This window comes from Astatotilapia calliptera, chromosome 7 (assembly GCF_900246225.1).
Source record: "Astatotilapia calliptera chromosome 7, fAstCal1.2, whole genome shotgun sequence".
NCBI classification, from domain to species: domain Eukaryota; kingdom Metazoa; phylum Chordata; class Actinopteri; order Cichliformes; family Cichlidae; genus Astatotilapia; species Astatotilapia calliptera.
Genome location: NC_039308.1, coordinates 35,030,256 through 35,042,843, shown reverse-complemented (window position 1 = coordinate 35,042,843; position 12,588 = coordinate 35,030,256).

Genomic DNA, 12,588 nt, shown 5'->3' with positions numbered 1-12,588 from the left:
GATTCACACCTGCCACACACACACACACCTTAGTAATTTCTCTCCCCCCCTCTCTCTCTGCCTCCACACCTTTGCGTGTACTGTAACATATGTGAAGTTGTCAGTTGTATTTCTCACAGCCAAGAAAACATATTTTAATCACATGAAAAAATCCACATTACACCAAACTTATTGATTTCCTCTTGGCAGTGTTTCTATATGTGTTTGTAAAGCATATGTTTTTACACATAGGAAGCACTAATTATGAGGCTATCCTTGTGTTTGTGCATGGCAACTGCACTAATATGAAACACAATTAATAAAACACATTAGGACCTCCAGCTCCTTACTGAAATGTTTTAATTAACACCAGATTCCACATATTTAAACAAATACATGAATAAATAATGTTCTCTTTTGACTTTAGAATCATCTTTTAGTTCCTTTTAGTTTTCTGTGGCATTTCCTTACTTATCATTTTTCAAGAGGCAACACTGTGTGATGTTAAAAGAAACCCGGTGCGTGCAACAATTACATTTTACTGCAACCAGTGAGAAACATGACTGGGTAAGAGCAAAGTGAAAATGGGCAGGCCTACAACCCTCTGTGAAGGAGTGTACAGGTTTGCACGTATCCGTGGTTCCACAGTTAAATACTCCAAAATGTTTGAGACCTGTCAAACAGAAATGATGAAACTAAAAACACATAATGCTGAAAGAATCCACACTGCCAATAACAACAAACTTTCTCATTGCAACATTTGACACATTGCATTTGTACTATTTTTATCTAAATGCACTTCAAATGATTTGCAGATCACTGCCTTCTATATATTTTTGGTGGTCATTACAGAAGCAGTAAATCAAATTTAACTGTGGCTATTTAAGCCACACCTTTAAAAGCGCAGACTTAAAGGGATTACAGAGGAGCGGAAGATGGGAAAGAAGCAAGAAAACTGGGAGACGGAAGGAAGGAATGAGAGAGATTAATAGATTAGAGGGAGGGAGGGAGGGAGGGAGAGGGAAAGCGTAAGAAAAAGAGTGTGAGAAAGAATTAATGGGAGGCAGAGGAAGGAAGAGAGAGGCGGCATGAGAGAATGAAAGAGAGATTAATAGACGACAGAGGTAGTTCAGAGAGGAATGCTGACAGGTCTCTTTCAAGTGTTGGACACACACACACACACACGAACATACACACACAAGAACACGGAGCCCTGTAGAGAGCAGGTGTAGACGTCACTACCATCTGTGTATCAAAGCTTCAAATATTACTACTGACGTGTACATATATTAATATACAAGTAGTATATAAGCAGAATTATATGGACGTACACAGGAGTGAAAAAAAAATACTATTTTACTCCTCAGCTCCCCCTCTCTGCTCTTTTCTCTGTCCATCATCCCTTCTTTAATGTAAGGTAAATCAGTCTGTATACACTGCATCTAAACCCGCCATCTGTTCTGCACACGCATCTGTAATGAGCACTTAATACGCATACGCATCTCAAACTTGCTTTTAAGTTAAACCAATAAATTTACAGCATTACGTTTATTTATGGTTTATTAATTCGACAGTAAAGCAACTTCGCTATAAAGCCACTGGTGAGTGACAAGCTCACTGCTAGCTTTTCTCAGTATTAGATGTAGTTTGTCCCAACTTTTTCTCCGTGCAGTTTCATTCTTTCCAAACTCAACTAAAACAGCTAGACATTGATGGGAAGATAGATGTTGATAGATTACAACTGAATTAATATTTTACCTGGCAAATTCTGTCTGACGGTCTGATATTGATTTGCAATCACTCTGTAGTTACTGCCAGTAGATGACCAGCTCTGGCTACAAGTTGGCTCAATAGGCTGCTTCTTACTGCAGTGAATGGTGCTTATTTTGAAGGATTTGTTTGACTTTCCCTTTAAACCTTTCTTTCATCCTAATTTGGTTAATGATCAAATAAATGGGTTGTGAAATCAGGAAGAAAATCCTGATTTTTGGTGAAATCCACAGTATAAATCTATTGATACTGAATGCAACACAGTGTTTCTGAAAATGTTTTTACTGGCAAAACCATCAAAACTATTATTAGACTTTTTCTGGTCACTGTGGTGCTACATGACCACCATCCACCAAACCACACATGGCAGGTAGCTTACTGTGTGACTACACTGTAGCCTGTGCTGTTTCTAAGAGAAAAGGTGGCAGCTCCTACATGGAAAAAGTCTTTAGTGATTGTACAGCGACTTCCTGCCACTGTGGGGTTTTTTGGCTTTTGAGTTTTCCCCAAATCTTCATATTCGGGGGTTGCTAAACCAGTGATTTCTTCAGAAAACTGAAGCCAAGGAGGAAATTATTTTCTGAGAGTGAATGGTGTCTTTCCTACAGAGAACGGGCAGCAGACCAATCCTGTGTCAAACAGCTGAGTCACTGAATGTCAAAGATCAAGGATGAGGATCAGGATCAGAGTGTGGCTGGAATACTGAACAAGCCATGGGAATGTAGGACAGCTATATCATGGTTTAGTCACAGTATTTTCTGTTCTATAAAATTTGAAAAAGTTATTTGGAGAAAATAGTAGATAGAGAAGTAAAGAATAACAATCTAAGTTCAGGTGACTAAAAATTTGGGCTGTCTTGTTATTCGTGACAGAAAAAACAGTCATAGCACTGCATGATGTGCACTACACCAACGGTCCCCAACCTTTTTTGCGTCACAAATATGCCCGACAATATTTTCACGGACCGGCCTTTAAGGTGTCGCGGATAAATACAACAAAATAAAACTAGTACCGGTACCGAAAAAAGATTTATTCATAACACACGTGAAAAGACCCAGGAAAACCGAGTTAACGATGAAACGATAACAAAATAACACTGAAAACCGATAAAAACCCTGAAAACTATACATTTCACACCTGAGCCTCAACTCTCGCGGCCCGGTACCAAACGACTCATGGACCGGTACCGGTCCGAGGCCCGGGGGTTGGGAACCGCTGCACTACACAACACAGCAAAGTAAGCTGAGGTACTAAGTATAGAGAAGGACTTGTCTTCAGGCAATAGATGCTACCTACACTTAAGGTCATAAGAAATGCAAATACTTAAGGTGTCCTGCAAGAAACCTTTCGTGCTTAATGTTAAATATCTCATGGTGTGTGTGTGCGTGCGTTTCCTAGCTCCATAAATTAGAATGAGATGAATAGTTAAATATGAAAATATGACAGGCTTGTCGTTTGATGCTTGTTCACATTGACAAGAGACATCTGCTCTGGCCAGTGGGAGAGAAGGAGTCGAGTTGTTTGGTGGAGGGGATTACACAAAAAACTTCTCATTTACATTTATTCCTAGGCATTTAGCCGGCGCTTTTGCATGCGCACAGTTGCATAAGTGTGTGTTCTTGTTGTATTTATGTGTGTGTCTGTGTGTGGCAGCTTCTGTCACAGGAGGGGATGAAAGGATGAGGAAGTCTCGAGAGAACAAACGGATGAGCAGACAGCGGATGATGGCACGGCAGGGACGGAGCACGACACTGGGTCGAATGAACTCTGCGGGCAGCAGCATCGGGCTGATTAAAACACACGTTCTTCTAACTAATACTTTAATGAAATATTAACACAGTTAACTGTAATTAAATTAAAAGGGGAGCCGCCCAGTGAGATTAGCGGCCATGTCTGAACAACCTTAGGAGGATAACCTCCCCCTCAAATTAATACCAGAGCATTAGCTTAACTGCTCTGCTGTTACACACACAGTCAAGCTCATAATGAGCGTGGATGCAGACAAATTTTTAATTTTAAAAATGTTCTCCATATATGCAGGATGTGCAAATAGTCAAGTCTTTCTGCTCAGTGTGACAATATATCATCATTGTGTTAGCACTGATAATGAAGTCCAGTTTAGACTTCTTAACCTTTTAACAGCCACCAAATAACCAAACTGTGTAGGGTTTGAGTTGGGGGCTTCAATTGCAGACTGACTCTTTTAACCCTCTCAAGGCAGGCGTTGCAGATTTGCAACAAGTAAAAAGCTAACAACCTGATTACCCCACATACATATTTTATGAGGGGTTTTTTTTTTACTCAGAAGTACCACTGCAGGTATTCTTTTGTGCAGTAGCAACAAAAACTTAATTTGATCCTGAGAGGGTTTAATCTATTATTCACCTGTTTGGACCAAACAAATGGAAAATCCCTAATGGCAAAATTTATTAAATTTTGACAGTGGGTCAACATGACAAATACCAGGACCAGGAAAAGAAAGAGCAGCTTTTATAGAATTCACCAAAGGTCACGTTCGTTCTTTATAGCTGCGATTTTCCTCACATGTATTTCCCGACATTCCTGAAAACGCCTATTGTTGAGATCCAGCCCTTACTGTCTCTGCTACATCATATCATATTACTGATATGCGGTACAAAATGTTATCTTTGAGGATGAAAATCAGTATCACAAATGTGTTTTCCAAAACACATTTGCCACCAATATTGGAAGGAACCCTTGTCATATACATGCACAGTGCATCTGAAGAGTATTCCCAGCGCTTTACATTTCGTTACATTTAGTCATGTTACACAGCATTATTTTAAACTGGATTAAATTTTCCCCATTAATGAGACGGTGAAAAAAATTGTTTGAAAGTCTGCTAAATGTATTAAAGTAAAACAAGAACAAGAACAAGAACAACGGAACATGTACACAAGTATTCACATCCTTGCTCAATACTTTGTTGATGCACTTCTGGCAACAATTACAGCCTCGTGTCTTTGTGAGTATGATGCTACCATCTTGACACTCCTACTTTTTGGGCAATTTTTTCCGTTCTTCTTTTCAGAGCCTCTCAGGTTCCATCAACTTGAAAGGGGAGTTGTTACTTATTGTCGTTGTCCTGTTGGAAGATGAAGCTCTGCCCCACTCTGAGGTCTAGTGCTCTCTATACATTGCTGCATTCATCTTGCCGTTGACCCTGCGCTATCTCCCAAATCCCACTGCTGAAAAACATCCCCACAGCATGAAGCTGCCACCACTGAACTTCACTGTAGGGAGGGTATTGGCCAGGTGATGAGCCTGGTTTCCTCCTGATATTGTGCTTGGCATTGAGGCCAAAGAGTTCAATTTTTGTTTAAGCAGACCAGAAAATTTGGTTTCTAGTTGTCTGAGAGTCCTTCAGGTGCCTTTTGGAGACTCCGGGTGGGCTCAGCTGCCACGTGCTTTTAAGTCAGGATAGGGCCACTCTACCATACAGGCTTGATTAGTGGAGTGTTACAGGAATGGTTGTCTTTATGGTTGTGTCTCCACTCTCCACAGAGTAACGCTGGAGCTCTGTAAGAGTTCAAGGAAGAATTCCAAACTTCTTCCATTTACAGAGGGTGAAGGCCGCTGTGCTCATTGGCACGTTCATGCTGCAAAAATGTTTCTGTACCCGTCCACAGATCTGTGCATCGATACAATCCCGTCTCAGAGGTCTACAGACAGCTCTTTGGACTTCATTGCTTGTTTATTTTTCTTTTATAGCTATGGGACCCTTTTATATAAACCGAGTGTTATCACGTCTAGTCAGCTAAATTTACCACAGGTGGACTCCAACCATGTTTAAACATACCTGACAGATGATCAGTGCAAACAGGTTGCACTGAGCCCAATTTTGAGTGTCATGGTGAAGGCTGTGAATATTTATCTACATGTTACACTTTTGTTTTTTATTTTTAATAATTTTGCAAGAATTGGAAGTTTTTGATCACTTTGACATTACGGGGTATTGTCTGCCCCCGTCTGGTATTGAGGTGAGGTGAATGTGTGAAGGTGGAACAGGTGAGGCTCTATGAATACTTTCTAGATGCACCGTATATTCAATCTGTCCTTGGCCCACGCTGTGGTACCGGCCTGCTTCAAATCCACCTCCATCGTCCCGATACCCAAAAACTCCAACCCATCTTGCCTCAATGATTACTGCCCAGTAGCACTCACCCCCATCATCACTAAGTGCTTAGAGCGACTGGTCCTAGCACACTTCAAATCCTGTCTCCCCCCCACCCTGGACCCCCACCAATTCGCATACCGCCGGAACAGGAGCACAGAGGATGCAGTCTCCATCGCAATGCACTCTGTCCTCTCACACCTGGACAACAACAACACCTACGCCAGAATGCTGTTTATAGACTTCAGTTCAGCATTCAATACAATCCACCCTCACAACTCATCAGGAAACTGACAGACCTGGGTATCAGTTCCCTCATCTGCAAATGGTTACTGGACTTCCTGACCAACCGCCCCCAACATGTCCGGCTGGATAACCGCTGCTCATCTACCATCACAATGAACACCGGTGTACCACAAGGCTGTGTGATGAGCCCTTTCCTCTACTCCCTCTTCACCCACGACTGCAGACCTGCTGATGGTTCCAACACCATCATTAAGTTTGCAGATGACACCACGGTGATTGGCCTCATCAGTGACAACGATGAGGCCGCCTACAGGGAGGAGGTGGATCGTCTGGCTGAGTGGTGCGACAGAAACAACCTGCTGCTTAACACCGAGAAGACGTGGACTACAGGAGGAATGCTGACCCACATCCACCCATCCACATTAAGGGGAGGGCTGTGGAGCGTGTGAGCAGCTTCAAGTTCCTGGGAGTCCACATCTCCGAGGATCTCACCTGGACGACCAACTGCTCCAAGCTGGTCAAGAAGGCTCACCAGCGCCTCTTCTTCTTGAGGACTCTGAGGAAGAACCACCTGTCCTCAGACATCCTGGTGAACTTCTATCGCTGCACCATCGAGAGCATCCTGACCAACTGTATAACAGTCTGGTACGGGAACTGCTCTGCCTCGGACCGGAAGGCGTTGCAGAGGGTCGTGAAAACTGCCCAGCGCATCGCCGGAGCACCACTTCCTGCCATAAAAGACATCTACAGGAAGCGGTGTCTGAAAAGGGCTGGGAAAATCATCAAAGACCCCAGTCACCCATCACATGGACTCTTCACCCTCCTGCCCTCTGGGAGGCGCCACAGGAGCCTCCGGACTAAGACCACCAGGTACCGGAACAGCTTCTTCCCCACAGCTGTCAGACTCCTGAACTCTGCCTCCTGACATCTGACCCACGTTAAACTCATGGACTGAACATACACACACCCACAATGGACAACTGTACCCTCAAACACAATAATAACATGGACTGAACCACCACTCACAACCACTAGCACTTTATATAGCCTCTGTAGAAACTATCTACACCCTCACTTATCTTAACTGCACTACTGTATAGCTCTGTGTAAATAATCATTCTGTACATTCGATAATCTTTAATCCTACAACTGTTTACAACTTGCATAGTTCCCATTTCTGTATAGCTGTATATCCCAGATTCTGTAAAGTTATTTATTTCATATTCTGTATAGTTTTTCATATTTATATCCTGTTCATATCCCTGTACATAGCTTGTACTCACTACAGCCTGTACATACTTATAGTTATAGAATATTCACAACATACTTCATACCGTGTACATTATAACATACCATAATAGACCCATTTCTGTAATATACTCACATATCTATATTATTCCCTAATATATATTGTAATATATCTATATCACTAAAGCACTTCTGGATGGATGCAAACTGCATTTTCGTTGCCCTGTACCTGTGCATGTGCAATGACAATAAAGTTGAATTCTATTCTATTCTATTCTATTCTATATTCACTTTTACAGTCTGCAACTCACTTTACAGAAAACGGTTCCAGTTAAATGTCTTGATGCATGCTCAGTCATCCAGGTAAGTAGATCCCAAGAGGTTGATTCTGTTCATCTGGATGTAGTGTTTTCAGTAGGAGAAACGTTTTTTGATCAGTGGTTGTTGATCAGTGGTCATGACACCTCACAGCCCATTGTTTCCTTCAGTGGTGCTGGTTTCAGTCATTATGCAAATGTACTGTTTATTAGGTTGGGGAAACCTGCAGTCAGCTGAGACTGAAGAAGACACTTGGATGAGTGACAAAATGTTTCTCCCACAGAAAATGCTACGTCCAGATGAACAGAATCAACCTTTTGGGAGTTCCAGTTAAAACGGAAACGCTGCACAATCCTGATTTGAATTCACATTGACTTTAAGTTAACTTACTTACAGTTACATTCTGTATTTTAAAAACATAATTATGTAAATTATGTGAAACTGCACATTCTCCCTGTCTTGCACACAGACACACACAGGGTGATTGGATTACCGTGGTGTGTGTGTTATAAGAGGCAGATTTTTACTGTTAATCATGAAGGGTATTAGCTCTAATAATGAGTTGACTAAATAGTCTCTGAATGGCAAGTAATAACATTAAGTGTGATTGCATGTGAGCAGGCACGTGTGCATGTGCGCGCGTGGGATAAGTCGGCGTGGTACTAAACCTCCCAATTAACCAGAAATATTTGATCTGCATTCACCATGCCTGACCTGACGTGCGCGCGCACACACATACACACACACACACCTAAGAGTGTGTTTGCATTGAAGTGTATTAGCACTCTGCATTAGAAAGGGGAAAAAAAAAAACCCAGAGGAAGTAAAAATCCTTGAATTTCAGTGATGTTCACAGATGAGCTGCTTCATATATCGTGAGGGAGAAAGATATTTTTGTGTGTTTTCGATTGGTTTAACAACATTATCATAATTAATCAGATAACGCTGACATTATTGGTGTAGCAATTACCATTGCAGTTATCTGTCGCCCGCTGCTTGTTATTGTCCTTTCATTGTTTCTCTAATCATGACCATCACCATCATCCTTTATATGATAATTAGTAATATCAACAATTAATTTACTCTACGTCAGATTTAATTAATTTGTCCTCAACCCTGATCTGGCCCAGTGGTGTGAAACATTTTATCTGACTGTGTCAACGCTGTAATTGTCTTCAGTTATAATTAAAGGCCGCTGTTCCTTTAGATTTTCCTTTTAGCTAACAAATATGGAGAAAAGACCAAAACCAACCACGTGACGTCGTCTGGTGTCCTGGTCTGTTGCACTCAGCTTAAATAGCTGGCAACTTTTTAGAATTTACAAAAGGGGAAGTGCATTTTCTGGGGACTATTTAACAGCTGGATTAATATACTTGGAACTTTTTCAGAGTTGTATATATAAAGTTATTATAGCAAGCGAAACTCAAGATTAAGATTAAGATATTCGTTTCATACTTTTATAGATTAGTCTGTACCAATGTGACAAACTGTCCAGCCCACTGGTGGTTAAAGTGGATGTGTTGTGTTTTCTCCTTTTTACAATAAATATACAGTTTATGTGGTGGATGTGCCTATTACTGTAATCGTGGCCAATGTTTAAAATAACGAGGATTAGAAATCCCTGTCAGCCCTTTTATTGATCCCATTGTATTCTTGGCTATATATGATATACTTAATATGATTATCTCAGGCACAGAAATCAGGCTGTAAGCACAGAAGCACCGCCCACCTCGTGTTCAAACCTTTGGCTTGTGAGGGTCAGCCAATCAGAAGAAAGATGGCTTAAACTGAATAATGGTTTGTTTCAGACAGAATACGAAAGAAGCAACTGTACCAAGGGTAAATAAAAGATAAATGAAAAATACTTTGAAATGTCTTTGATGCAAAGCTACTATAAAAGAGTAGCATGTTTTTCTAGTCCAAGAAAAACATAGCGCTGGAGGTTAAGCATAGTAATGTTGTTTATGGTGAACAATAACACTGTTTTCAGTGTTTTCTCTCACATGCAGCACACAACAGGAAACATTAGGCTCAGATATGTTCTCACTATTGGAAATCCTTTGTTTGGGTTTAGGATGCTGATAGAGTTTAAATGAGACAGGGCACATGTCGCCAACTTGCTCACTGTGAATAACACATGGACTCAGACATACATTATACATATTTTGTGCAAGAAAGCTGGTGGGTCTGTGTTTGACATTGCAAATGGATATTCAAGGCTTTTGTGTGTGTAAAATCTGCCTAATCAGGACTCTAAATTAGGGTAGAAGTATCAGCCTTTCAACAAGAAGTCAAGAAAAACTAACTTTATAAAGTCTTTTTCACATTTTTTACACACTATGGAAGCAATAAACACAACAGAAGATTTTAAAGATATGTTCAGAAGAACTTTTTGTGTGTTCAGTGCAGAGCTTTAGAGAATTTTCTTTGGTCTGAAACAGAAGCATTTAGATATGTTTTGAGTTTCCAGTTAGAATTCTGCATCCTGTGAAATGTAGGAAATCATTAAAGAACACAATGTGTGTGTCCAGATGGACATGCAGGAACTTTCCGTCGTCCCATTTACAAACCGTCCACCTTGTTTGTCCTGATAAAGCTGGACGTTAAATCCGTTGCCTCCCTTTTTTCCATTGGCGGGAATAGCTTGTTTCGCCCGGCGACCGGGTGGTGATGGATGATGATTGGACGGCCGGATCAGGGTTTGCCGTGTATTTCCATACATCATCTGACTCTCTCTCTCTGCCCCCGACGATCTGCACCTGCGCCGCCGCGCTTCCCCCGAAAATACCTCTGATTAATGTCCGGAGCCGGAGAGGGGAGCAGAGCTGGGAGATGCTGTGGTATTAATTAAACCAAACCCAACACCCACACCCCTGTCATAACATAGGCTACATGTGAAGGAGGAAAAGATGGAAGGAAGGAAATGTCAAAACAGACATTTTTGGAGGAAAATGACGCGAGAAAGATATAATGAAAAAGTCAAAAGTGGAAATGAGAAGAGAGCACATTTGGAGATGAGAAAGGAAGAAATGAAAAAGACTGACAGAATGAAAAAGAAGGATGAATCAGAGAGGCACGGTGAACAGGAGAGAGAGAGGGAAAAAGAAAGGAAAATGAAGTAATGGAGCAGAAGATAAGGAAGAAGGATGAAAGAGAAATTAGATATGTGAGCATGCAAAGACATAAGAGGATAAGTGGGGGAGGTACATGGAGATGGAAGTATGAATGCTGTTTAGCAGAGTTTGAAGTTCTTCTGTCAGTAAAGACATGGACCTTCTACTATAATCCGCGTCTTGTTGTTCAGATACCTTTCCCCGTCTGATTGCTTAACTTTTATTCACACTATCAAATACAACAAAAAACTGATAACTGAGAAATGATTGTCTGTCTGTAGGAGCCACGAAAGGGCACAACAGGGTTTGTTTTTCCAGATGAGCAGTTGTCATATTTTGAATGAAATTTAGCAGTGTTTCCCCTGCCATGACTTTGTCTCCAATCCAAAACTATGTCTTAATCCAGGGGTGGGCAATTGATGCTGACCAGAATTCAGTTCATCTTATTGGTGCTGCCCTCCACAACAGTCCCAGTTTCTCATATAGTCCCATAGGAAAATTAATTGCGCAAATTAATTTCCCACCTCTTTCTTAATCTCTTAACAACTACCAGTTCCCTGATGATCTCTTTAGGGGCAGAGGGAGAATTAGGTTATCCCCTAAAGAAGTGTAAGGAACTCCATGCAACCCAAAACAGTTCATTGTCCTTTTGTACAGAGCCTGTCAAAGGTTTCAACTTTGAAAACAATGCATCATTCCAAAAGTCTAATATCACACTGGTTCCCACAAAGGTAACTGGACATTTTTTTGTTTAGTTTTTATTTCATGTCTTTGGTTTTCTAAAAAAAACCTGCAAACAACAATCTGGCCATTCTGAAAAGCCACATTTTGAAGCTTCAGTATTAGTGTTTGGTCACCAACACGTTTACTGCCAGAACTTTATATGGATGATAAGTTTGGCTAATAAGCTATTAAACAGCTAACTATGGGTGCAAGGCAGAGACTGACTGATTAGCACTAAGTATTGGTCTGGTAAAATACTACAACACCAAACATTATATTCTGTACCACTGTTGCTTTGTATATGACAAAGTAACAAATTCCTTGTTCCTGTACAAACTTGGCAATAAAACTGATTCTGCTTCCAGGATGGTCTGTACCTCATAGCAAACCGCAATATTAGTCAAACAATTTATTTTTAAAAATGAAGGCTCCAGCAGCACACACACAGTGAAAAGGACTAGGACCAGTGACTCAAGGTGGTAACAGCAAGGTGGATAATGAAGGGCAATAATATCCATAGAGGCCAGATTTTTTTGTTTTGTACCAGACTGTAAGCATCCTTTTAATACTGTAAAGTTGGGTATTTTAACACAGTGCCACTCAAGCCTGACTCAATGACACCTTGAGAAACTGCTTCTTTGGAGGTTGCACATTGGTGTGTCATTATGCATCTTGAAACTGTCTAAACTATCTTGTAATTTAATGATTGCCAGCCGCACAGCAAATATGAGTTGCAAGAAATATCCTGGGCTCCACTGACTCGGCACTGATGGTTTTAATTGGTCAAAACACTTTTTTTTAGTCCTATTACAAAAATACAGAATATATGTGTATATATAGAAGTACATATATAGAAGTACATGGTCAGTAGCTGGTCAACCTGGAAAAACACATTTAATCAGCTGCAGGTTATGATATAGAATAAAGTTGTCTGCAGAAGGTCGTCTTTAGGCAGTAATGTGGAATTTCCGTTTTTCCTTTTTAATTGTGGAAGTTTTGAAAGTTCAAAGTAAGCATTGATATCACATCAATCAGATTCATAGTTTCAGGGCCACG